A 26,513-nucleotide genomic window follows, 5' to 3' on the forward strand; every position below is an offset into this window, starting at 1 on the left:
TCCAAAGTCAACTTCATGCTACTCAAGTCAGAAGTGATAAACTTGACACCCATGCAGACAGGAACTGAAAGTTCAACTGCTGAATCCTACACTAAGGCACTCTACGAGCACATCCACTCATGCATGAAATGTGCCATCCCAAATAGAACCAAGATGCTCTCCTCCAGAAAAAGGAAGCCAATCTGGTGGTTCCCTGCCATAAACAAACTTTACAATAAAAGAAAGAAACTGTTGCAGAAAAGAGGAAAATCCCAGGATACAAAAAAACTCTCTTACCAGCCTCAGTAAGAAGCTGAGATCCCTCATAAAATCCTCCAAAGCTAGTTATGAAAATAAAATTGCCAAAGATTCCAAAGACAACCACAAGGCATTCTATAGCTATGCCAAGAATCTAAATGGCAATGCTCAGATCTGCTCTGAGCTAATACAGAATGGCATTAAATTTACTGATTCCCAAGAATATTGCCAATATCATGGCAGATTGATTCAGTTCCAACTTCACCCCCCTCTCACCCCCTAAAGGGCCCATCTCAATACCGAAAGATTGCCAAATTCCAGTAATAACAGCCACACAGGTAAAAAACGCACTCTCCAAAGCTAAGAATACAGTATCCATGGGACCAGATGACATCCCGGGCTGTGTACTACATGAACTACAAAATGAACTGGCACCTCACCTAAGTGTCATGTTTAATCATAGTCTCACCTCAGGCTTTGTGCCCACAGAGTGGCACACAGCTACAGTTATCCTACTACGCAAGGGGGGGAATCCATCTTGGATCCTGGGAAATACCACCCCATCAGTCTGAGAAGCCTGACCTGCAAGGCCATGGAACGTATTATCATGGAACTTATAAACAAAGATATCGGCAACCTTCAAACACTGGACCCAACCCAGTTTGGGTTTATGAAGGACCAATCCTCCTGAACCTGATTGACTTCTTTGAATCAGTCTCCAGAACTGTGGATGAGGGTAAGGTGGTCCACACAGCCTATCTGGACCTCACCAAGGCCTTCGACACTATCCCCCACTCTGGAATCATAGATAAACTTACTAATCTATCCCTATGTCACTCGATGGGTTGCCAACTGGCTTACTGACAGAACTCACACTGTAAAAGTAGCCGACTCCAAATCCAGCTCCAGACAAGTGACAAGTGGAGTACCTCAGGATTCAGTCCTGGGACCGCTCTTGTTTGGCATTTACTTCTCTGAAGTACAGACCAACACTAAGGGACTCTGGCTAACAAAGTTCACAGATGACTGCAAACTGGGAACCATTATTGAATCCCCAAATTATGTGGATATTCTACAAAAGGGCCTTACAGAAACAGATGTTTGGTGCCAGAGCCATGGGCTCAAGCTCAATGCCAAGAAATGTATAGTTATCCCCTTTGGGAAAAAACATGAGCCCATGAATTACCACATAGTTGGCAGTACACTAAACACCGAAAGTGTGATAAGAGACTTAGGGACACATATGGACAGTGGTCTTACCTTTGATAACCACATCGCCGCAACAGTCAAGAAATCCTTCTATGTGGCACATCTCATCACTAAGGGCTTTTCATCCAGAAAAAAAGAGATCATTGTCCCACTGTGCTCATCCCTCATTAGACCCATTATAGAATACAACACTCCATTTGGTATGTACCTCTCAAGACATCTGCAACAACTGGAAAGGCAGCAGAAATACCTCACTAAAAAAATGACAGGTCTAAAGGAGATGCCCTATGCTGACAGTCTAAAAAAGCTCCAGCTATACTCTGTCGCATATCATCTACTCAGAGGTGATCTCTGCTTAACATACAAGGCCATGTCAAACCCAGAGCTGTTGGACTTGCTACTCTTAAAGAAATCCTAATACCTCAGAGCCACACACTCCAGGGATTTAAACCTTGTCATCACAATAAACAAAACATGCTGGAGGGAGAGGTTCCTGACCCAGAGACTCCCCAGACTCTGGAATGGACTGCCCATGCATGTCATGCAGAGCACCTCTTTGGCCCACTTCAAAAGGAACCTTGACGACTGGATTGGAGATGGGAAATTCACCCTGGGGATCACGTCAGTCACCCTACTAGACAGGGGTCCAGGGATGAAAATAGTGTGGGAAAAAATAGCAGGGGAATTGTTATGGCTAGGCTTGTATAGACCCTAGGGCCGGTAGCCTAGTACCAACCTATGAACCTATTTGTTCCATTCTTTGTCACCAGATAATAATGTGTTGCATTTTATTTACTTGAAGCACTGTTCTAGATTACTTTAACTACCCTTTCATCAGCCACTATTCCTCTCCTGCCTTTAACAAGTATGCGTAGTGTTTCACATATTTTGGGAAAGGCCAGTTCCCTAGACCAAAATGTATATCACCACATAGTATTGACCATGCCTGTACTCATCTGCATATCTTCTCTTCTCAGTTTAAAATCACCCACCAGGATGTTACCTTTTCTCCAAGAGCAAATATCGCCCCATCTCTGTTACATTCACAAACTGCTCCAAAGCAAGCCTCCAATTCTTGGATAAGGCAAGCAAGTTCCAATGTGGGACACCTCTGAACCTCTTGCCAAAGGTGTAGCATTTACAGTTGATTTTTATTTCAGTTTTAACAAGTGCATAGATGCATCCTTTGCCATATGCCTGCCACATGCCTATGCTCATGGTGAAGTCTTGTACTGATGCCACATGGCCATACTCTGGAACCAGATGCCTTTTGCCTTCATACAATGTCAAACTAAAAACAGTTTCAAGAAATATCACACAGTCATCTCCGTAACTCCAAAGTCTGCCCATGCTTTTCCTTTCTGTGTTAATCAGTCATCACCCCATACTATTCTTTCTCTGAAAATGTAGAGTTTGCCATCTCATCAGTAAGTCTAGAATTTTGTTCTTTTCACAACCGTTAATGTAAAGCCATAACCTATTCTTTTTTCTGTAACCTTATTCAAGCAAATTAACAATGCAATCCAGTCACTGTTTCTTACACACAGTCCACTAGATTTTTTGCACATTGTAGTTTTTTTTTGAATCTCCGTCAACATTTAACTCTTATTCTGTACTCATCTCCACTCTTCTACAATTGGCTTACCTTAACTACTTCCATCATCACTGCAACCCCCTTTTTGTTTACTTTTCCTCCTTTGACAACTGTTACTTGTCACACACACCTAGACACCTAGCCTATGATGAGCCTGTAGTCACAATACTTAAAATGCTGTTTGTACTCAGTAGGTGTCTGATATAATCTCTTTCTATGTTTTTCTCTCAGTAAATATGTTTCTGGAGCTTTTCTCCCCAGGCCCCACTGAAAAGGGGTCTTGCGTGACCCATTTCGACCATTCTAGCAACCAAATACAGCCAACTAACCAATCAAATAAATAAAAAAACTGCAGAAATAAACTGTATTGGTGGAATTCCCACTTAAAGAAATGTATAACAGAAGGAAAAGGCTATTTGCTGTATGTAGGAAAACCTCCCCTCTTCACAAAAGGGATTTAAAACAGTCTCAATCACCATATAAGAAAAAGTAACGCTACCTTTGAATTAAAAATAAAAATCTTCTGTCAAAGACAGCCGCAAACTCTTTATATCAGGAACCTCAGAAATAATACTCAGTTTTGCTGATAGCTGATTTCTAATGGTTCTGCTTATTCTCGTGATTTGGACCATGTCTAACATTCTTGTTGAAAAATTCAGCTTCAGTTTCACCTCATGTACCAACACCTTAGTTTCTCCATACTACCCATCTGACCACAGTTTTCCCTATAATTACTAACTTCATCAAGTTCTAACATCTGTATCAATGAAAAAAAAAACTTCTTTCATGGGTCCAGTAGCTGCCTTCTAGTAAGCAACAAACATAGTTTTACTTAACTCCTTTTTTAATCTATGAAAAATAGTCAGCTGTAAAATCCAAAATAAGGCCTTTACTGAGTGCAAAAAACACAAGCGCTTTCACATTTAAGCTTCATCAGGTGTACTCAAGCACTATTAGAACACACCTTTATACACCCAAGGACATCACATGATACACAGTCACATGACTGTGAAGTACAAAAATATAAAAATATATATATATAAAACATTTATTCAAATTATACATATATAAAAAATCATCTACGTAAAGGTCTCATTTTAAGTCTAGGTCTCAAAGGGATACGCTCATTCAACCCATGTCCCTCATTACTCATCAGTCTAGTAATCCAAATTGCCTCCAAATTCTCTGTTTTATTACATATATCACCAAACCTCAAACTCTCGTAAATCAGTTCTATCACCCTAAACCTAAAAACATGAGAAATGTCTGTATTAAGGACATGCTTAGCTAATGTATTGGTCTTGTTGCCCTTTCTGATGTTATATGAATGTTCCCTAATGCGGTCCTTAAGGTACCTATCTGTCTTGCCAACGTAAAACTTTGCACAGATACAACAGCAAGCAAGATAGACCACATGTTGACTTTCACAGGTGGCAGAAACCCTAAATTGGTAGTCTCTGTCTTGATCAGGACGATGAAATACCTTGTTGCTATCAATAAACTCACACCAGTTACATCGCCCACAGGGTTTAGTACCATCATGATCAATATCCATCCTATCCTCCTTAGGGTAACATAACCTCCTCTTTAGTGATTTATCATTTCTAAAACTAAATCTAGGAACAGGATCGACAAATCTCGCTATGTCATGATCTGTCATCAAGACTTGCCAATGTTTTTTAATAATATCAATATACTTACTTACATCAGTAGTATACTTCAAAGAAATTTTCAAATTAGTATGAGTAGATCTCATCATAGCTTCACCAGAGGAGTCTGTCTTTTTAGAGAAGAAGGGTTTAGCCTGCTTACCTCTCTTCTCTACCACATTTGGTACATGCTCTGTGAGACATCTATCATTATATCCTCTGTCCTTTAAAAACATCAAGACCCTATTCAATTCAAGATTAAAATCTTCCTCTCTAACATTCAATCTAGATGCTGTCATTACTTGATTCGTAACAATGTTCTTAAATATATGTGGTGGATGTGCACTACTGCGACGTAAGGGATGATTAACATGGCAATCTTTCCTATATTGCTTCATGTACATCTTTCCTTCAAGGTCTCTAAACACAACTACATCTAAAAAATCCATACTCTCACTCGACATCCTATGTGTGAAATGTAAGAAAGAAGTAGTATTGTTAACATAACTCATAACATCAGTAAACTGTTCATCATTCCCTTCCCACAAAATAAAAACGTCGTCCACAAATCTCCGATAAAATGAAATAAGATGACTGAAGGGACCTTTGAAAATATACTCTTCCTCCCAACTGGACATAACAGCATTGGCGTAGCTATTGGCACAAGAAGTGCCCATAGCTACGCCGTTGCATTGTCTATACACATGACCACCAAACAAAAACAAATTATGTTCTAATACCAATTCTAAAAGTCGAAGTAGCAGAATAATAGTATCAGCAGTGTACTGTGTAGAATTCCTCAAAAACTCTTGTATAGCTACCAGCCCCGCTGTATTCGGAATCACTGTGAAAAGAGAGACCACATCTAGAGTGACAAAAGACGCCATAGAATCATTATGTGTAGAAAAGAAGCTATATAAATCCTTCAAAAAATGCTCAGTGTCCCTAAGAACATGCTCTCTGTTGTTCAAGGCTGGTCTCAAATGCTTCTCTATAAAAATAGAAATGGATTCCGTACACCAACCTCTACTGGAGACAATTGGTCTCATAGGCGGATTACTAGTTGACTTGTGGACCATTGGTAGTCCCTGTAATATAGGTATTGTCGGCTTGTCTACTAAAAAATAATCCAATAACTTCTCATTAATCAACTGCTCTTCTAATAAACCTTTCAAAACAACATGCACATCTGCTATATGAGCAAAAATCTGTTCTGCATCTAATTCCTCATAAAAGAAACTATCACATAAACTGGCAAACATCTGAGCTTCATACCAATTTCTATCTAAAACCACCATCAGGCCACCTTTATCTGCTGGTCTGATAGTAAGTCGAGTATCATTCTCAAGCTCCTTCAGAGCACATTTTTCATGTTGAGACAAATTAAAATATCTATCACTCATAAAATCAGAACCATGGCCCACACATGTATCATAAATATCACGTATGCATAATTTCTCAAATGCATTAACAAGCATATGATTGTTCGGAATAAAAGAACTTGGTTTAGAAAAGACATTTTGAGCTCTTTGAACACTATTATTATCTTTATATAGCAACTTTAAAGTCAAATTTCTGGTAAAAGTTTTGATATCCAAAATAACATCTGCATAACATGAACGGCTGGTGGGAATAAAAGAAATACCTTTTCCCAAAACAGCTACCTTAAGTCTATTCAGTTCAACATTGGATAAATTCAAAACTAGTCCCTCTTGGTATTGGAGAATGCTTTCTTTATACTTATCTGGTTCCCTGATGTATGGTCCCATTTCCTTTTCCCTCGCATTAGACTTCTGCCCCTCGAGTGTTCTCGATTCATCTTGAAAGTATTCACTTTCATGGGTAAGGGGAACTCGATGTTGTGGTGTCGTAAAAAATCACCAGAATTAATGTCTTCTCCTGTGTCAGATTTCTCTCGATGCACTTGCGCTGTTGTAACAACCACTTTTCTCTTGGCCCCCAGGTCAACAGGACGTGTTCCAGAGTTCAAAACGCCAACCTGTAAGTTCTCATCCACAATCTCTTCAGTGTCCACACCTTTCGGTATATCCATGCTCTGAAGAGCGCTCGTTATTACTTCCGTCGTCATCACGGTGTTCACTGCATCAGTGCCCACATGCATACGCTCTTCTCTCGGCCAGGTAAAGATGTTCCCGGTCTGAAAATCGTATCTGTCTCTTATAATCTTCCCTGTTTTACCCTTCTGCAATTTATTCTCATATAAGGTAAGGGAATTAAAAATGTCCTCAATATAAAAATCAATAACTTCCAATGAATAATTCTTGCATAGATCTGTGTACATGGTATTAATCGAGTCGATAGAAGCAGTCATTTCCCTTTCTGCTGCTAAAATCAATAAACTCAAGTAACCAAAACTCGCTTGCAGATTAATCTTCTGCCATTCCTTAAGCAAGATATTATCCCCGTTATGAAACGATGGCATCTTAAGAACACGTAACCCTCGGGGTATGATTTGTTCAGCTAAACATACCTCGAGGTGATATTTCTGAAACTGACTTATTTTCAATTTATAAAGTTCTTTCTCAAGGACAAAAAGTTCAGTCTTTAAGGCTATGACATTGTACACATCATTATTAGCATTATCCACTCCAACAGCTGTGCAGTTCACTAGTGGGTTATGAATTTCACTAATGCCTGTAAGATAGTGTTGTAACTTCTTGCTACGTGAACCAGACTTATGAGCAGAAAAAGATGAATCCATTTGAATAATTTCTTCAGCCATCTTAGTGGGGTCTCCGGCAGTAAGAAATAAAATACCAACAATCCAAAGACAAAATGCCAAAAGGAGTAGTCCCCACAAAATGTCTCCAAAGAAATAAATAATGAAAAATAGTCACAAAGAGACGCAGACAGCTGTAAAATCCAAAATAAGGCCTTTACTGAGTGCAAAAAACACAAGCGCTTTCACATTTAAGCTTCATCGGGTGTACTCAAGCACTATTAGAACACACCTTTATACATCCAAGAACATCACATGATACACAGTCACATGACTGTGAAGTACAAAAATATAAAAATATATATATAAAAAACATTTATTCAAATTATACATATATAAAAAACCATCTACGTAAAGGTCTCATTTTAAGTCTAGGTCTCAAAGGGATACGTTCATTCAACCCATGTCCCTCATTACTCATCAGTCTAGTCATCCAAATTGCCTCCAAATTCTCTGTTTTATTACATATATCACCAAACCTCAAACTCTCGTAAGTCAATTCTATCACCCTAAACCTAAAAACATGAGAAATGTCTGTATTAAGGACATGCTTAGCTAATGTATTGGTCTTGTTGCCCTTTCTGATGTTATATGAATGTTCCCTAATGCGGTCCTTAAGGTTTTCTGTCTTGCCAACGTAAAACTTCGCACAGATACAACAGCAAGCAAGGCAGACCACATGTTGACTTTCACAGGTGGCAGAAACCCTAAATAGGTAGTCTCTGTCTTGATCAGGATGATGAAATACCTTGTTACTATCAATAAACTCTCACACCAGTTACATCGCCCACAGGGTTTAGTACCATCATGACCAATATCCATCCTATCCTCCTTAGGGTAACATAACCTCCTCTTTAGATATTTATCGTTTCTAAAACTAAATCTAGGAACAGGATCGACAAATCTCGCTATGTCATGATCTGTCATCAAGACTTGCCAATATTTTTTAATAATATCAATATACTTACTTACATCCGTAGTATACTTCAAAGAAATTTTCAAATTAGTATGAGTAGATCTCATCATAGCTTCACCAGAGTTTATTGATAGTAACAAGGTATTTCATCATCCTGATCAAGACAGAGACTACCAATTTAGGGTTTCTGCCACCTGTGAAAGTCAACATGTGGTCTATCTTGCTTGCTGTTGTATCTGTGCAAAGTTTTACGTTGGCAAGACAGATAGGTACCTTAAGGACCGCATTAGGGAACATTCATATAACATCAGAAAGGGCAACAAGACCAATGCATTAGCTAAGCATGTCCTTAATACAGACATTTCTCATGTTTTTAGGTTTAGGGTGATAGAATTGATTTACGAGAGTTTGAGGTTTGGTGATATATGTAATAAAACAGAGAATTTGGAGGCAATTTGGATGACTAGACTGAGGAGTAATGAGGGACATGGGTTGAATGAGCGTATCCCTTTGAGACCTAGACTTAAAATGAGACCTTTACGTAGATGATTTTTTATATATGTATAACTTGAATAAATGTTTTTATATATATATATATATATATATATATATATATATATATATTTATATTTTTGTACTTCACAGTCATGTGACTGTGTATCATGTGATGTTCTTGGGTGTATAAAGGTGTGTTCTAATAGTGCTCGAGTACACCTGATGAAGCTTAAATATGAAAGCGCTTGTGTTTTTTGCACTCAGTAAAGGCCTTATTTTGGATTTTACAGCTGTCTGCGTCTCTTTGTGACTATTTTTCATTATTTATTTCTTTGGAGATGTTTTGTGGGGACTACTCCTTTTGGCAGTTTGTCTTTGGATTGTTGGTCCTTTTTTAACCTACTTAAGCTTAAATTCTTAATTATTGGGGATTGAGATTTCATCTTGCCAACAATGGGAGATAAGCTTATTCCTGATTAAAGCTATGAGGCTAAGAAAATTTAGAATTTTTGCCTGGAAGTGTTTCCATAAGTATTTGTATACTCTGCAGAGGCTTAACCAGATGTACCCAATGGAGAATGGAACCTGTTGGAGATGCAAATCCCTAGATCAAGGGACCGGAGACACATTGTCTGGTCCAACACAGTTCAGCAAACCTTTGAAATCAATATTAATGATATGGGGGTTTAGAGTTTGAAAGTGAACTAGTCTCTGAAAACTTACTATTGGGATACTGGCCTAATTTGGAGTTATCTAACTCCCAGAGGGAGCTGCTAGTGGTAATAGCACTAATTGCCAAAAAATCCATCAAAAGGCAATGGAAATCTTCAAGATGCTAAGCATTGTTGAACAAATGAGGGAACTTGAGGAATGAACACTAATTGGAAAAAAATGGAAATTTGTCAACAGGTGGCTTCTTTGGCTTACTTATCTGGAGTGTAATGTAATTCAAGAGACAACTTAAGAAAGATATTGAACCTGACCCCTCCTTACAGTAAATAGGTTAACTAGATTAAATCCTATATGCGGGGACTCACTGTGTCATTTGGAAATGTGTCATGTTATTTGTTATTTGCTATTTAGTTTACTGGTTAATTCATATTGTAATTTTGTTAATTAGCTGTGCTTTTATTCTGATCCTTTCCTTGGTAGTGTTAAACAAAAGATGTAGATTAAAGATGCTAAGTGTTCTGGGTTTTGGCCTGTCAGTCTGTATAACTGAAATAAGAGAAATGATATATTTTCAACAAAACAGTTGGCCAGTGAAAATGTGCCTTATGCATGGATTGCATGTGTTCTTTGTATTATTCAATGACATCTGAATAAATAACAATAGTGAGTTTAGTTTTAAAAAAGCTTAAACTCTCCAATTGTTATGTACCATTTGTTTGATGGACTTATATAATTATCCCTCTGTGTGAAAGTAGCTCCAACACAGACCCATAAATCTTACAAGTATTATCTGTAAGTCATGGAATGCATAACAACAGACCTCATAAACATTGGTTTAGGAAATCTACAATTCCTTGAATCAAATCTGTTTACTTTGTTAAAGACAGACCCTGTCTGCTTAGTCTATATGATTTCTTTGATAAGGTCACAGAACCAATAGATATGGTCCAGTCCATCCAGACTGGTTCTTTGAGCCTGGCTATCACATTCTGTAATATTTCCCATGCCAATATTACTGCCAAGTTTAAATAACTTGAGATTAACTCTTGTATCATTCACTTGATTACTGACAGGATCCACACAGCTAGAGTCAGGGGAATGTCCTTCACACAAAAGAATGCCACCAGTAGGCTTCCCCAGGGGTTCTATCTTAAGCCATTTCTTTGACATTTGCTTTTTCTGACATTAAAGCAGAAGTTATTGGATTGTGGTTCACTAATTATGCCAGTAATTACAAACTAGGTGCCTTAATGTGCTCTGCTTCAGACAATCACATCCCTCAACATGGACTTTATCAAACTAATGCCAGTTGTACCAAACATGTACTAAAGCTTAATGCCAGAAATCTAGTGCAGCTCTGTTTAGTGATCAGGAATTCCCTAGCTAGTACCATATTAAAAATAGTCAGCTTAAAATTGACTTAGTCATCAGAATCGTGGCACCTTTGTTGACAATGAACTGCCCTTTAATCACCATATGTCAGACATAATCAGGAAATCTTTCTCCATCGCGCGGCTAATTTCCAGTAGTACATCCTTTAAAAATAAGGATTTCTCTTCACACTTCTCTTATCCAGTCTATCATAGAATATCATGCTATATGGTGGGAGGTTGGCATAATGGTTAAGGTGTTTACCTTGCAAACACAAGGTGCAGGCTTTGATTCTCACATGGGGGAATTGGCTAGGTTTAAAATGGCTCACAAGGTCAGTTAGCTTAGTAATAACCTATGAACTATGAACATTTGGCTTTTATATTTCTAAGTAATGTACTCATCTAGAAGGATTACCTTCTCAATATGTTCCATCTCACACGGGCTCTTTCTTGTTGATCTGTGCCAGGCCTTCTGTGCAACAAAGTCCATATCCTTCTTGATCTCTGATCCATATGTAAAACTAGAAGCATCATGATCACCCACATCAGGGTTCTTACATTCACTGACCCATAAAAGAAGACCTGCTTCAGTGATAGATTTCTAACCCAATGTATCCCTTACTTATGGAATACACTCACCCTGTACATCAACACACTGGCTACCTTTAAAACTAAAATGAAAAGTATAAGTATTTATGTAAAGACAAGATGCATGTATGTGCATGTTTGTATAGGCAGGATGTTAATGCATGTGTATAAATATATACAAATATGTTTATGAGTGTGTGTGTGTGTATGTGTTGAGTGCACACAGACAGAGAGATGCATATCCTGTGTTAGTTTTGTACATTCAGATTTGAATCTCACCTCAAGGCAAAGTGATGTATATTGAGTGCACACAGGCAGAGAGATGCATACACTGTGCTAGTTATATACAATTAGATTTGAATGTCACCTCAAGGTAAAGTGATGCTCTTACATGGAATCCAACGTGCAACATAAGCTCCCTTTGGCCATGTCACACTGTTCAGGTATATTATTCATTTGCATATTAACACTTCAGACTTGTGGATTCTTACTATCTTTTCCACTGAAGATGTCTTCAGTTAAACACATGCCTTTTAATTACTGTTTCAGTTTTTGCCTGTAATCATCTCCACCAAAGAAAGGAAAGGTTATCCCAGGTTTTTATATTATTTCTGAAAGATTTCTGGAAAATGTACCATGTCTGCCTGAGAAGCCATGGCTGACAAACCTCTCTGCTTTGCCAGAGACAGCTTGCACCTGGGACCCCTAAGCTTTCTGTTGCTGGCAAAGGCTCTTGCTTCCCCCATAGTGCCTTCAGAACAAAATAAAGGTCATGCTGCTAAATGCTAGGAGCTTAAACCAGAAACTGCATTCTCTGGAAGTACTTCTATCACTAGATGATGTAGATGGCTTTGCCTTCACAGAAATCTGGTTTAAGACCTAAGAGTGTACCCTGGCCCTGCAAGGCTACAATGCCTTCCACACTTTTAGACCACAAAATGAACATGTGAATACCAAAGGAAGCGTGTTTTCAATGTATATTAGAGATAAATTCACCTCACGTCTCATTAGATTGGACAACTCTATGGAGTTACTCTAGGTCCAGGTTATGGTGGGTAAGACCCCCATTCAAGTCATAGCTAGTTATTTATCCCCATCCATGTGTCCCAACACCCACAAACTCTACTTAAGCAAACTGAAGACAATCCAGATTTTACCAAACACACTGGTTATGGGGGATGTCAATTATCCCAACATCAACTGGGAAACCTACTGTACCCCAAACTCGCTAGCACAAAAGTTCCTTGACTTTGTCTATTGAAATGCTCTGGAACAAATTGTCCATACCCTGACAAGAGGAACAAATATTCTAGATCTGGTTCTCACAAACATGTCAAACAGGTGCACTGCTGCAACTGTTGGACCCTCATTAGTTAAAACTGACCACAAATCAGTCACCTTTGAACTGACTCTAACACCGGAACTCACAAAGGGTTGAATCAGACTAAAAAACTTCACCAAGGCAAACAATATCCTCCTAGCTAAAGGTATAAATGCATTCCAAGCCCCACCCCAAGGTGAAAGTGGTAACTGTGCTTAAACTTACATTACAGTCCTGTACAATCACTTGCATAAGTGTATAAACTTGGCTGTACAAGATAGAATCAAAGCCAGAGCCCCAAGTAAAATCAACCTGCTATAGTGAACTTCCAGCATCAACAAAATCTACAATAAATGCAGAAAGTTGCTGTCCAAGAAAATAAAGACCAGGATCCAACAATGGAAAAGCATCCTCCTCAGCCTTAGCATGCAAATAAGACAACTCGTCAAATCCTCCAAGAGCTCCTCTGTGAAAAACCTAAGTAGTACCAAGGATAACCATAAGGCTTTTTACAGCTATGTACATAACCTAAAGGGTAGGGCCCAGGCATGTGCAAAACTGGTGGCCAACAGTATCACACACACTGATACCGCACAGCTAGTGAACCAGCTAGCAGATAGGTTTGGTAAAAATTTCACTCCCTTATCCCCTCCTAACTTAAAACAGGCCCTCCCCCAAATTCCTCGCCACCTTACATATCTGAAGAGCAGGTCCTTAAAAGCCTGTCCAAGGCAAAGAACACGGCCGCTATAGGACCAGATGACATCCCAAGCTGTCTTCAAAACAGGTTAAAGCATGAACTAGCATCACCATTAAGTACCCTTTTTAATCATAGCCTAATCACAGGCTTTGTTCCTGCAGAATAGAGAACAGCTGCAGTTATTCCCCTCCACAAAGGTGCCCTAGAAGCAGACCTGGGGAATTACAGACCCATTAGTCTGACCAGCCTCATCTGTAAGGCCATGAAATGTATCATTATGGACCTCATAAATAAAGACATAGTTGAACTCCAAACCCTGGATCCTACTCAATTCAGCTTCATGAAGGGCAGATCCTGCCTGTTAAATCTGAGGAATTTCTTTGAAAGTTTGACCAAGACCACTGATAAGGACAAATCTGTGCACACAGCATACCTCAACTTGGCAAAGGCTTTCAAAACAATCCCACATTCAGGCATTATCGATAAACTTAGCAAACTATATGTAAACACCTTCGTTGTAAGATGGGTTGCCAACTGGCTTGCAGACCAGACACACATCATCAAAATGGGTGAATCCATATGAACCAGCACACCTGTTACCAGTGAAGAGCCACAGGGGTTAGTGCTGCGCCCCCTACTGTTTGGTATATACTTCTACGAAGTTCAGGTCAAAACTAAAGTGTTGTGGCTGACCAAGTTAGCAGACAACTACAAACAGGTGTAATCATTAAATCCCCAAATTATGTTAGTATACTCCAAGATGGTCTCACACAGACCTATGACTGGTGTGTTTATCATGGTCTCAAACTGAATGCAAAGAAACGCATCACCATTCCCTTTGGCACAAACAGTGTCCCTTCACACTATCAAATCAATAACAATATCCTACCTATAAAGTTCATAGGTTCATAGGTTCATACTAGGCTATCTGCCCTAGGGCATTTATAAGCCTAGCCAGAGTGTGTTTGGCTTTCGCCACCCATTTTAAATGAATTTTACTATGCCCTTTTTCGAGGTTAGTATACTGTGCCACTGTCTAACAGTGACACAGAAGTGATACCCGGAGTAAACCTACTATCCCCCATCCACTCATCAAGATTCCTCTTGAAGAGAGTCAATGAGGGACTCTGTCTAACCTGGACTGGGATTTTATTCCAGAGTGAAGGGAGCCTCTGGGTTATGAATCTGTCCCTCCAGCATGTCCTATTTATTTCAGTGCTGAGGTTCAAGTCTCTCGAGCGTATAGCTCAATGGGATTTGGATTTTCTGAGGTGCAGCATGTCCATTAATTCCAGGTTGGACATGGCTTTATACATCAGGCACAGATCGCCTCTGAGCAGGCGGTATGCCACTGAGTAGAGCTGGAGTTTCTTTAACCGGGCAGCATATGGCATCTGTTTGAGCCCTTTGATCTTCTTGGTGAGGTACTTTTGGGGTCTTTCCAGTTGCTGCAAGTGTCTGGTAAGGTACATCCCAAAAGGGGCATTGTACTCAATTATGGGCCTGATGAGGGATGAGTAAAGAGGCACGATGACCTCCCCTGATCTAGATGTGAATCCCTTCATGACTAGATCTATATAAAATGTTTTTCTAACCACTTTGGCTACGTGGTTGTTAAATGAGAGATTGCTATCAACTTGGGTCCCCAGGTCCCTAATTACTTCTTCCGTACATAATGGATTACCACCTATGTGGTAATTTGTGGGCACTTTTATTTTGCCAAAGGGGATGACTATACACTTTTTGGCGTTTAGCTTGAGGCCATGGCTCTGGCACCAGTTGTCTGTTTCTATGATGCCCTTTTGTAGGATGCTTGTGTCGGCTGGAGAATCGATTATGGCGCCCAGTTTGCAGTCATCTGCGAACTTGGTCAGCCACAGTCCTTCCATGTTAGCCTGTACCTCCAAGAAATATATACCGAACAAGAGAGGTCCCAGGACTGAGCCTTGTGGGACACCACTTGTAACCGATTTGGAGTCTGACATGGCTCTAGCAATTCTAACCATGTGGGTTCTGTCCTTCAGCCAGTTTGCAACCCATGTAGTGACATAGGGGTTTATATTTAAGCTGGTGAGCTTATCTATAATGCACGAGTGGGGTATTGTATCGAACGCTTTAGCAAGGTCCAGGTAGGCTGTGTGGACCACCTTCCCCTCATCAATGGCTTTGGTGACTGTTTCAAAGAAATCAACCAGGTTTAACAGGCAGGATCTGCACTTAACAAAGCCAAACTGGGTAGGATCCAGTGTCTGTAGGTCCTCAATATCTTAATTTATGAGGGCCATGATGATCCTTTCCATGGCTTTGCAGACCAAGCTAGTCAGGCTTATGGGGCGATAGTTTCCAGGATCCATTGAGGCACCACCTTTGTGGAGAGGGACCACTGTTGCTGTACGCCACTCTTTGGGTACATATCCTGTAGTAAGGCTAAGACTGAACAGTAGTTTTATGTTTGGGTTTAGTTCTTCTTGGAGTTCATGTAGGATGCAGCCCAGGACACCATCTTGTCCCATTGATGCTGTGTTTTTTGCTTTGGAGAGGGCGGCTCTTACCTGAGCATCTGAGATGTCAGGGGGGCAGCACTCTGCTGGGATAGATATTTGGCCTTTTGATGGGAAGGGGGGGGGGGGTTTGTGCTGAACCTGTCAGCTAGGATGTTGGCAATGTCTGTGGGTATGGTGTATTTTCTGTCATTTTGAACTAATTCTGAGCATATCTGGGAATTCCCACCCAGGTTCCTAACATAACTAAAGAAAGCCTTGTGATTATCCTTAGTGTCCTGTGCAATTTTTCTCTCGAAGCTGGCCTTAGACGATTTTATGAGTGCCTGTAGTTTTTTTGCTAATACTGATCAGAGATGCCTTCCCTTTTTGGGATTTTGCTCTATCATGTCGTAGCTTCCTCCTTCTATTGTATAGTTTGTTTATGGCTGGGGTCCACCAGACAGGATGCCTAACTTTGGAGGATTGGGTCTTGGTTTTATTTGGGATTGCATGATCCATGCATTCCTGAAGGTGTTCATAGAATGCGTTTATAAAGGATTCTGCAGTCTGGGCCATATTTTCCACAGGCCCGGGGGCTTTGAAGGATTCCACCTCAGTTTTGAGGAGTGTGAAATTTGCTTTAGAGAAGTTTTTCACTGTGGTTTTCTGGGCAGGGGCTGGGATCGGGATGTGAATATCTAGTGAGATTAGTTTATGGTCTGATCTTACCAGTGAGGGATACACTTCTGGTCTGGAGCATAGAGTCCCCATGGTGGTGATGATCAGGTCCAGCATATTTTCCCCTCTTGTGGGAGTGGCAACAAGTTGTTCCATAGCATTTGAGTTTATAAATTCTAGGAACCTTCGGGCTAGGGTGTTGGAGCTAGAGTAATGCTCCCAGTCTATGTTAGGGTAGTTGAAGTCACCCAATATAATGGTGTTTGGAGAGACCTTCATGTTTTCCAGTGTTCTCAGGAAGGCTGAGTGGAGTTCCTGGGTTTGGGAGGGTGGTCTGTAGCAGGCTATAAACTGGAAGGCAGTTTTACCCACTGTTAGTTGCACATGGATAGTCTCTGATGCTTCGTGCTGTGCCACCAACCTGGAGGTGTGGGTATCTTTGACGAATATTGATACTCCCCCTCCTTTTGTGGTTTGGTCCAAGTTTTGGGGCCGAAAAACATGGTATGAGGTATAACCTGGTAGTGCTGTGGTGCTCTTGGGAGCCTTGAACCAGATTTCTGTTACCGCACAGATATTGATGTTCTCCATGCTAAGGAGAGTTTCAAGTGCATGCATATTGAGGTTTAGACTTCTGGCATTGAGTAGCATTACTATTAGTTTCTTATCCCTTGTGATACCTATGGAGGTGGGTTTGTCTTTTGAACCTTGCCTAAAAAAGGCACTATGGGGGTGGCAAGAGCCTTTGCCAATATCCGAAAGCCTAGGGGTGACAGGTGCAAGCCATCCCTAGCGAAGCATCGTGGCTTGTCGAGCATGTCATCCCAGGCAGACAGGCACTGGATCCCCTTTGAATGACACCAATACTTAAGCCAATTGTTGAAATTGATCATCTTGTCTTCATATTGTGGCATCATTCTTGGTAAGGGTAAGATGCTACTCAAGGTCAGGGTCATACCGGCCTGGGCTACATGCTCAGAGAGCTCCTCTATGTCTCTTTTCATGTAGTCCAGGGAGGTACGTCTCAGGTCATTCACACCAGCATGGACAATGACTGAGTCATATTTGTACTTGCCTTGGAGTGACCTGAGTGCTTGTGTTATGTAGCAGATCCTAGCACCCGACAGGCAGCTCACCGTGACCTTCTCCTTATTCAGCCTGGTGAGCGGGATGTCAATGTGCCTGACGATAGACTCACCTATTACAAGTGTATCAGGTGTGTTGTTTAGCCTTAAGGGCTGTGACTGTTCGGCACACTGGCTTTGTGAGCTATGTGCTGCACGTGTTTTGTTTTGGGGTAGCGGTTGCTTGACTGTCTGCTTTGGAGGTCTCTGCTGCTTAGGCAGATTTTTATTTAGAGCCTCCAAGTATGTTTTTGTGTGTTTATGTGTTTGGTTTACTGTCGTGGCAGGTCTTTGTGAGACTGGAATTGTAGTGAGTGTGGTTTCCTTCTCTTCCTGACTGGTTACGCCAGTACTGAGTTGAGAGAGCTTATAGTTTGGCTATATGGTTGCATCTCTCACATGTGTTGGAATTTGTTGGGAGGAGGAGAGAGTTGTCTGTGTACATGAGGCAGTTGTAACATTGCTTCAAGATTCCCAGATTAACCAGCTGGACCGGAGAGAAGATTGATGACTGACCTTTGGACATGCTAGAATAGCATTGGGAATTTCTTTATAATTGAAAAAAAGGGCCAATGAGGAACAAAGTACTCAAGGGGAGTTTGTGAGGGTGTAGTGCTTTTAATTTTTTAGTGCTGACTTATATAATTGTTTTAGTGAGCAAGTGCCAGGCTTTAGAGTGGGAATAGGGTGTTTATTCTGCAAACTAGATCAGCTCTAAGGGAAAAAGTGGAGAGCAGACTTTGTGGAGCCGAGAATGGTTTAAACCCAATTAAGCAGTACTGCCCGATGCTGCGCTATGCGCAAAATCACACAAAGCTGCACTAAAGCAGTTTTTACATAGTGGGACTTGAAAGAGCTAGAAATTGGCCCAAAATGGCCAATAGACTACCAGGTTCCTGTGCTGGGAACACTCCTCCAGGGATAGATAGGCTGCTCCAAGCTCCCCACTGCCACTGGAGAGCAAAGAAGCCTCCCTTTATCCAAGAAAGGAAATGGGCAACACAGGAACTTTCCAAAAGTCCAGAATACAGCAAAGCCTATTTTTGGACTACTCTAGGTCAGGAAAGATGGGAAACAAGGAACATTTTTTTTTCTTTTTTGCAACAAACAGCAGGAAAATGCAATAAATATGTAACACAAGCTAGCACACTTGAGTGTGTAGCCTCAACAGGTAAATGCAACAAACAGGACAAACTTTAAAAGTGCAGGTGCAAAAACAACTTTAAACAGTTTAAAACAGTTCAAGAAGCAGAAATACTTGCAGTTTAGCTAGATCAGACAGTTGCTCAGGTAGTAGCAGGAAAACAAACACTTTTATCAGGTTAGCAGTCACTCTTTTAGCCTCTCTGCTGCTAGCACCACTCTGCAGGACCACAAGGAGCTTGGCTGAGTAGTAACAAGTGCAAAAACCATGCCAAAGTGGGTTTTATACAGGGGGACTTGAAAGAGCTAGAAATTGGCCCAAAACGGCCAATAGACTACCAGATTCTTGTGCTGGGAACACTCCTTCAGGGATAGATAGGCTGCTCCAAACTCCCCACTGCCACTGGTGAACAAAGAAGCCTCCCTTTATCCAAGAAAGGAAATGGGCAACACAGGAACTTTCCAAAAGTCCAGAATACAGCAAAGCCTGTATTTGGACTACTCTAGGTCAGGAAAGATGGGAAACAAGGATAATTTTTTTTCTTTTTTGCAACAAACAGCAGGAAAGTACAATAAATATGTAACACAGGCTAGCGCACTTGAGTGTGTAGCCTCAACAGGTAAATGCAACAAACAGGGCAAACATTAAAAGTGCAGGTGAAAAAACAACTTTAAGCAGTTTAAAACAGTTCAAGAAGCAGAAATACTTGCAGTTTAGCTAGATCGGACAGTTGCCCAGGTAGTAGCAGGAAAAAAAACACTTTTATCAGGTTAGCAGTCGCTATTTTAGCCTCTCTGCTGCTAGCACCACTCTGCAGGACCACGAGGAGCTTGGCTGAGTAGTAACAAGCGCACAAACTGCACCAAAGTGGGTTTTATACAGGAGGACTTGAAAGAGCTAGAAATTGGCCCAAAACGGCCAATAGACTACCAGATTCTTGTGCTGGGAACACTCCTCCAGGGATAGATAGGCTGCTCTAAGCTCCCCACTGCCACTGGTGAACAAAGAAGCCTCCCTTTATCCAAGAAAGGAAATGGGCAACACAGGAATTTTCCAAAAGTCCAAAATACAGCAAAGCCTGTATTTGGACTACTCTAGGTCAGGAAAGATGGGAAACAAAGATATATATATATTTTTTTGCAACAAACAGTAGAAAAATGCAATAAATATGTAACACAGGCTAGCACACTTGAGTGTGTAGCCTCAAAAGGTAAATGCAACAAACAGGACAATCTTTAAATTACAAGCGCAAAAGTGTGCTAAAGCTGGCTTTAAAGCAGGGGGTTAGAAAGAGATAGGAAATGGCCCAAAACGGCCAATAAGCTACAGGTCACTGGGCTGGAACCACTCCTCAAGGGACAGATAGGCTGCTCAGAGCTCCCCACTCTCACTGGTGAACAAAGAAGCTTCTTCCTATCCAAATAAGGATATGTGCAACACAGGAACTATGACACAGCCCAGATATCAGCAATACCTGAAGACTAGACTATTCTAGTTCAGTAAAAGTGGGAAACAAGGATTTTTTTTTTACAAAGTAGCAGAAATTACGTACAGAAACACAGTAAATGCTTTAATTCGGCTAACACACTTGAGTGTGTAGCCTACCAGTTAAACTAAGCAAAAACAAACTTTAAAAGTGCAAAAAAACTCAGAAATACAGGCAGGAATGCAATAAAACAACTTTGCAGAGCTTATATAGTTAAAGAAACAGAGAAGTCTGTATATACAGAAAAGCAGCTAAAACACACAAACACTTCAGATGCAATGCAACCTAGAGCACTTGAGTTGTAGCAATATTACTGCAATTACAGTTATAATAAATGCTCTGAAATATACTCTATATTTCCAAAATGTTTGAGAAGCACAGTCAGAACACAAGGAGGTTCAGTTTTTGAAAGGGAAAAAGGAGAAACAGAAGGCCTTATCAAATGTTCTCTCTGTACTAGGTAGAATGAGCTAATGACACTAGACAGGGAGGAGTGTCACAGATCAGATTTACAGTAGGGGCAAGCAACTGCAAAGACACCAAGCCTACAGCCAGTAGCACTAGAGAAAGCCACAAACAGATAAAGATTTGTAAAGATACAGAATGCTTTTAACTGCAGACAAATCAGTTACTTGTGCAGATTAGTTAATAGCAATAAAATACACTCAAAGACTAAAAAGCAGACAATAAAAGTGCTATATATTAATTGTTAAAAACAATAACCTATATAAATAATCGAGAAAAAAAACAGGATACTTATATATCTCAGTTAACAGCTGTGGTCAGCAACTCTTATCCACTCTGCTCAGTGTGTATGGACAGAAATCCTATCAAAAGTTAGGGCTTAAATACCAGAAGAACAACTTTTTTTTTACAAGAACACAAAAGAACCAGCCCCCACTCAGCAGACTATTAACACAATCTAACCAAGATAAAGAGAGGCTTCAGCTAGAAACAATAGCCTACAGCCGGTAGTACTAGAGAAAGCCACAAACAGATAAAGATTTGTAAAGACACAGAATGCTTTTAACTGCAGACAAATCAGTTACTTGTGCAGATTAGTTAATAGCAATAAAATACACTTGAAGACTAAAAAGCAGACAATAAAAGTGCTATATATTAATTGTTAAAAACAATAATCTGTATAAATAATCAAAAAGAAACAGGATATTTATTTATCTCAGCTAACAGCTGCGGTCAACAACTCTTATCCACTCTGCTCAGTGTGTATAGCTGGTAAGGTACCTGAGATCACAGGTTGACTGTCACCTTAACTTTGACTACTACATGTCTGTGATTGAAAGAAAACCTTTCCACATAGCTCACTTGATTAGTAAAGGCATCACATTGAGAGTAAAAGAAGTTATAACCATACTATACTCTGCACTTATCTGGTCCATAATTGAGTATAATGCCCCATTCGTTATGTACTGTACTAAGCACCTAGAGCAATTAGAGAGACCTCAGAGGTTTCTAACAAAGGAGATCAAGGGCCTCCAGCATGTGCCTTACATGGATTGACTAGACTTCTTAGGGAAGACTTGTGCCTGGCCTAGAGAGCAACCCAAGACCCAACATAATGAACTTACTGCATATCCGTAAATCATATGAGTCTAAGGTTATCAGTTCCAAGGACTTAAATATGGCCTGCAACTTAAATAGGACATGCTGGAGGGACAGATATATCTCCCAGGACTGACACATCATTGGAACAAGCTACCAATTCATGTGAAACAGAGCACCTCTGTGACACTGTTCAATAGGAACCTGGATGAGTGGATGGCACACCTTCAATTCTTAACAGAGATAGCACCCACTACCCTCCTGGACATGGGCAGTCATCACTAAATGCAGTCTTGGGTTTTGTCTAGTTTGTTTGTGTGTCTTTCGGCTTTTCCTGGTTAGGGGTCGTCACAGCGGAGCTCCGGTCCGCTAATGATTGGTAGTTGATTTTTACGTGCCGAGTTACCAGCCCTGACGCACAACCTTCACTGAAGGTATGCCCATTCACACATGTCTTCATGCAGAAGACGCTCTAGCTGAGAGTTGAACCGGACAGCGTCTTACTGTGAGGCGACAATGCTACAGCAGCACCACCACCCTACATATTACATTGAGGTGAAATGGCTAGGCTTAAAATGACCTCTGGGTGGATAACCTAGTAATCTCATATGATCCTATCACCAGCTGTGTTTAGTAAGTGTATTTCTTGTAGATTTTTTAAATTTTTTAATAAGATACTTATTCATATGACTCATCTTTTCTGAAAGCAGTTTCAGTTTTTAATCATTTATGTACTTGAAATACTAATCTTTCTGTTACATTTCCCTTTCCTTCTACAGAGGTGAATTTACTGGCCTGTTGGAGTTTGCCTTTTCAGCCTATGTTTATCTGTACTGAAACATTTTCTGTCTTTGTTCAAGAAGAAATAGGTAAGGACAGCCTTGTGCATGGTGTTTTTCAAAATCTGTGGTCATGTCAAAACAAAATAATTTCCATTTTGCTGCTCTACAGTTGCTACTTGAATAATTACAACTATAGTCCCGAACCAGCGAATGCTTCCTGTGCACTTTTGGAATTTAGATCTGAAAGTTTATGAGGGCAGACCATGTGTCTCAGATCCCCTTATTACACTATTATAGTTTTACACACACTTTCAGAAAGCGCGTTTCCTTCCAGTCTTCAAAACAATATTTTTTTTTTACTGTGATTCAAATAATGAAATTCTAGTCTAATGCACTCAAATTTTGCTGAAAACTGCTAATTTTAATTTGTAGCTATGTTGTTCCATATGTAACATTCAGGTGTATAAATAAACAGAATAAAGGAAGATTTCAGATGTTGCTAGAAACAAGACAAGCAGTAAACTAAAAAAATTCTGATTAACGGAGGTTATGTAATATGCCACATATTTTATTTTTTATTTTTATTGCTTTCTATTCCAATATTTTACTGGAATTTCAGTTAAAAATGGAAAACGCTGACTTTAATGACATTCACTGCTACATTGACTTTAGAATTAATTTTTAGTTAGTTAATTAGTGGTTTGTTTTCCTTGGAATTTTCCAGGCTGGCCATTTAAGTATAGTATTTCTACCTGTTGTGCCCTGATATCTTCACAGAGTGAACATGCCCTCCTTCACAGAATAAGCCCTGTAGGGCATATGTAAGGGAGTTATGACATATATTTATCAGAATGACTTGGAATCCTGTCAGAAGTTTTGCATCACTGGTTAACAAATCTGCCATATAAGAAGACAATGCCTTTTCATATGTTTTTAAAGAAAAGTTGAGAAGTCTTATTGATGCAGCAAATAACACAAGAACTTTTCTGTTTTCTGGTTGAGCTGGGCTTCGCAATTTCCTTAACAACTCTGTTTCCACAAGACTGTGATTGATACCTTCTCAAACATTTTCCTTAGCTTTCCTGACTTTTTACCATATATTTCTGTATCACTTCTTTCAACTTCCAAAGATTCCTGGGTATAAGTAAGTACACAGAAATGGAACCTATAGCAGAGGTGCCAGAAGATGCCGAAGGCTGAGGCAGGGGAGGGGGCAAAGGTCCAGAAGGGCATTTAGAGACATGAAAAGGGCATTTTTCCTTTTTTTTTGACTATGATAAAATAAGCATATCTATGATGTGTACTGTATATACTGACAAATGGAATTGTATTTAGAATAATTCCACAGAAATTTCATATCAAATTTATAAATTATGCTACTGCCTTTGTTCAAACTATTCCAAGTGTGAATGAAAAAATATTTTCACGTTAATAGCCTTTGAGAATACTGTTCACAAAGACAGCCTGAATGCTAGGAACCTGGATTATTACAGGAAAGGATATGGGATGGATTAACAGACAATATTAAGCAATGGCTTCAGTGTGGTACTTGGCACTGTGATTCTTAAGCTACACAGTGGTGACCAACAATTGTAATTTTTGTATATCATGGACTCTATGGTTTTAGATTTTTCTTGGTCATAGTTCTGACAACCCACTGTACACTTTATATTGTGGATATGAATATAGTAAAGATAGCTTGGCTATTTCCAGATTTATTATAAAAAGTATACATTGGGCTACCTGGGGTATAGTCAGGAATAGGCAAAAGCCACTGTGTTTGTCCTTCTGCATTGTTTGCCAAATTTTGGCTTCTAAGTTCAGTTAAAAGAACAGATTACAGACATATACATATACACACACACACACACACACACACACACACACACACACACACACACACACACACACACACACACACACACACACTTTGCAACCAAAATTTGCATTATTACTTTTCACTCCTTCTATTACTTTAGCAATGAAATATAATGCAAACTTGCATGTAAACATCTTGGGTTATAGAAATAAGACATCCTTTGGATAATTAAAAAATTCAGCTCCAAAAACAATGCCATTATTATGGTTTCACATGATGTCATTTACAAAAGTAATAATGACAGTTCTAGTGCTGTAATCCCAGCAAAGCCATTGCAGCACTAATTTTTCAAATATACCGGAGAAGAGAGAAAAAAAAAACATTCTGATAATTGCTCAACACCAGGAATCCTTTTCTAGAATATTAAGCTACTTGATCGCATGATGGAATCACAAGTATCTGTGATTGGGTCTGATTGGTCAAAGATAAAAAATGACTGTCTTGCAGCTTGCAGAATTTGGGTTTGTGTAATCCCTGTGCCACCTGCTATACACAAAATCATGGAGGATACCCTGCCTTGCTAAATATACATGCATTAGAGTAACCAATTATGCACAAGATAGCATCAATTAATGCAACCATGAGAGGATGCCAAAGATATGGGGGTAAATGATGGTTAGTATGAATAGCACCATTTTTGTGGCATTTTTCTCTCTTTTTCATAGCTTGATAGTTGTTGAAAAATCAGCTGTGGATTTTGAAATTTTGTTGGAAGGGTAGGCATTATATAACTAGCAATATTGTCATAGGAAGTTCACAAATAAATAGACACACATCACATACACATGCAGATATGCACAGTGATAGACAGTTGGGAGAAGGATCAATTCTTCCATGGCATGTCTTTAGGATATACAAAGAAACTGATGCACCTGACAAATACCCATGTACAGGAAGAATTTGCAAACTCTCCACAGAAGGCTCGCCAGCTGAGAACTGAACTGGTCAACAAAGCACTGTGAAGCAACAATACTAAATGCTGTGTCACAATCAAAAAAACTTTAAGGGAAGAAAAGTGGCTAACACAAATCCACACACACACACACACACACACACACACACACACACACACACACACACACACACACAAATATACCTTTTAGCTTTGTACTTTAATACTTGTATTCTTTGATATAAATGTTCTGTCTGGCACAAATCCATACGGAGTGGGAGTGATTTTTTTTTTAAAAATGTTATTAACTTTATGGTTTGTAACCCCTTAACTGCTGCACACTTTCATCCAGTCTGTCCACATAATAGTGACTGCTCTTCTCAATTTTTGCACTTTTATACAGATGCACATACTTGCTTTAGGGCTAAAATCATGCCAACATTATATATTTATGTTTTGATAACTTTTCTTTATTTTACAGTGAAGAGAAATGACAAGTTACACATTTCTTTGCAGGTGATTGTAAAAGCTGCAATCAGTTAATTTACAATGGCCATTTTTAGGTTCATAGGTTCATAGATTAGTACTAAGCTAACTGCCCTTGCGAGCCATTTTAAGCCTAGCCAGTTATCCCTTGTGAGACTCAAACCCTGCACCTTGTGTTTGTAAGACAAACACCTTAAGCATTAGTCCACCCTCCCAACTTGCATTAATTACACTCAGCTTCAAATGATAATAACTCTATCCTGTGTTAAGATAACATTACATTTTCAGGACATGACTACTTGTTAATTCCACTTTCGTTATGTTTTGTTTTGTTTTATGTAGTGCAACATCATTTAGGGAAATTGATAACAGAACATCTCATGTAAGCATACCTGTCACAGCAGGGCTGGTCTTAGGTAAACTGGAGTCTTAGGAGAAAAATGCTCTATGATGCCCCTCCAACACACTGTCCAACCCATTCTGGCCTAGTTTCACTATTCAA

General features: G+C 39.7%; 1 protein-coding gene across 1 annotated transcript in view; it reads left to right on the forward strand.

Annotated features, from left to right (window-relative positions):
* Positions 1-26,513, forward strand: part of LOC122791261 — a 90,773-nt gene that overhangs the window by 34,266 nt on the left and 29,994 nt on the right. Inside the window, exon 2 of the mRNA XM_044058933.1 lies at positions 22,752-22,841. The gene's annotated coding sequence lies outside the window, so the exon portion shown is untranslated. The remainder of the gene's footprint in view (positions 1-22,751; positions 22,842-26,513) is intronic.

The sequence above is a fragment of the Protopterus annectens genome, chromosome 17.part0 (assembly GCF_019279795.1).
Source record: "Protopterus annectens isolate FY-2018-M chromosome 17.part0, PAN1.0, whole genome shotgun sequence".
Lineage (NCBI taxonomy): Eukaryota > Metazoa > Chordata > Ceratodontiformes > Protopteridae > Protopterus > Protopterus annectens.